This window comes from Cyprinus carpio, unplaced genomic scaffold, assembly GCF_018340385.1.
Source record: "Cyprinus carpio isolate SPL01 unplaced genomic scaffold, ASM1834038v1 S000006481, whole genome shotgun sequence".
Taxonomy (NCBI): Eukaryota; Metazoa; Chordata; class Actinopteri; order Cypriniformes; family Cyprinidae; genus Cyprinus; species Cyprinus carpio.
The window spans coordinates 1,302,129-1,304,724 of record NW_024879156.1 but is presented as its reverse complement, the minus strand read 5'-3'; the positions used below and the strand labels follow the sequence as shown (position 1 = coordinate 1,304,724).

The 2,596-nt window shown below is 36.4% G+C and overlaps 1 pseudogene; it reads right to left on the bottom strand.

Annotated features, from left to right (window-relative positions):
- Positions 1-401: 401 nt before the first annotated feature.
- On the bottom strand, positions 402-1,006 carry LOC122143667 (annotated as a pseudogene).
- Between the last annotated feature and the right edge of the window lie 1,590 nt (positions 1,007-2,596).

The following is a 2,596-nucleotide window of genomic DNA, read 5'->3' as shown; positions in this document are numbered from 1 at the left end:
TTTATGTCTATGCAATTTTCACGTATTGCTGTAAACTTGGGATTTTTCACATTTTCATTCTTAAACCCATTCTTTCCATAACTTTCTATCTTCCTGCAAACTTGTGTGAATGTGAGACCCGTGCATGTGCTTATGTGTTAGATTAGTTTATATGTCTTAGATTTATCTAATAAAGCCTTATTCATATTGAAAAGAGAATTATCTTGTGTTTTGTGCTTACAAGTTAGTCTTCAAAAAAACTGCCGATCTTGTTACGGTCCTAATTAGTAATGTTTTCACTATACTTTGGATATTAATATCCAGTGCAGATTTGATGTTTAAAATGGCTCGTTCAGTGAATCGCTGGCCGTGTCAGTGATCAGCCGTGAAACAGTGATTTTGTTCAAATTCCCTTTAAAATCTTAAATGATTCCCTTTGAGCTAAATGACCTCTTTCCCCTTAACACAATATTGAACATACTAGCTAGTTTGCTGTTTTCAGAGTATTCAGGAAAACAATGAAGAAAAATAAAACTAGCACAAGAAACAAACATGATTATATAAACAGATATGTGAGTGCCACAGGTTTTTATGGCTTGACTTGTCAGTGATTTGTTCTTGCTGGTTATGCATACAGTAACAATCTTGCCATATGTTATAAATACAGACCCAAGTGAAAAGGTAAAAACAATCACAGTATAAAACTATTCCAAAGATATTATTAACAACCACATTTTCACAGGACAGTTTAAACAGTGAGGCATTGTCACAGAAAGGGTTTTCAATTTTGGATCTGCAACGAGAGAGGCGTATAGTGAGACCTAACAGAATTGAAACTATGAATACTGAAAGCCCCCAGGCTGATGCTGATAGTTTAACCACCATTTTATTGGTCATTATAGCTGTGTATCACATTGGATAACATATAGCCTCATATCTGTCAAAGGCCATGATCATCAGCACATAATGGCATGCTACCGCACAAACGTACAAAATAAGCTTGTACAACTCACTCTGCATTTGTCATATACAGACATCCCACCTCTCCCGGAAGCTCCGGGAGTTTCCCTCATATTAATAGTTTGGCCTCCCTGACACCCCCGAAAAATTAGATACAATATCCCGGAAATGGTGACGGCAAGGGAGAGGATGAGCAAGAGGAAAGAGCGCCACTTAAGTGAGAGAAAGACACATGTAGTGATATATAATCATAACTGTAGCAAGCTATGAGATCACCACATGAGGGTCTGCATTTATAATTCAGTTTAGACAGTTTGCAAGAATGTTCAGCGTCCGTGTTATGAAAATGTTCACTGCGAGACACTGGCGGAGTGAACATATCTTGATGGCATGGGCGAGGCCTCCGCCGTGTTGCCAGATCCAGTGATTATAGCCATTTTTTGGACTTGTCCTTTTCCATTTAATTTGACATAAATTCAAATTTTAAATAATTTCGGTTTGTTTTTTATTTTTTGTTTTTTATTTGTTTTAATAGCAACATCTGGCAACACTGCCGGCACTTAAACTGACAGTTTATCAAAAGGGCCCAGCGACATGTTATTGCTTACAGGATAGCACATTCGGTAAGGGAAACACAAAAAATATCATGATATTATCTATCATACAATTTATCAACGTTATCAAAAAATAGTAGCATTTAACACTCCTCACATCCTCTGATGATTGGTCACATATGTGCTAAGTAGACCAAGCAGTTATCTCTTATTTCATGCAAAATTAATAAAAGTCATTGACACAGACTGCTATGACTTTGAGCCATCCAGTTAAAAGGCTCAATGCTCTGCAAAGCAAGGCACATCACAGAACAAGGAAAGGGGTTGTAAATGAACTGCATGAATAAGAGTTGCATTACCATTTATTTTAGCCATTTGAGACAGAAAACATAATACAAAAGTAATGAATGCATGTATGTGTGTACTGGAAATAATTCAAACATGTGCTTAAAAATGTTCTATTAATTTAGTTTACTTAATCAATCACGTGTCATAGAACCTTGGGAGGCTTGGGGGGTTGTGGTACTACCTCCCTGAAATGAGTTTTCTCAGGGTGGGATGTCTGTTGCTATATCTTTTCTAACTGATCCGGCTTACGGTTTTCGTAAACCAGACTATCAAAACCACCTAAAATCCCTTAGACTTTAATTGAGGGGGTGAAAAACTTTTATATAATAAGACCTATGGTGTATTTAAGCTATCTATTGCTATAGCAAAGCTTAACAACTTCCTACTGAAAAAAACAGATATTATCAGTTTAATATTGTTAAGTGATTTGACTGGTCTCCCAAGCTGGTTTAAAAAGTGCTCACAAAATGCTAGTAACTTGCTAATCATGCTAGAAACATGTTAACAAAACGCTAGTAACTTGCTAATGTAACGGAGTTATTTTGTTTATGTTATTTTCACTCAAAATCCCCCTTTTTCTATTAAATACGATGTATATGATCTTCAAGATTTGTTCAGGAAGTGCATTGTCACTTTAAGAGTATATACTTTGTCTTGTGCCACGCGCGCGCTTTGCTCCCTCAGTTCACTTCCTTCTGAGCCGAGAGAAGTTTGTCTCGTGGTTCATTAAATGGTAATGTTACTTATATTTGATG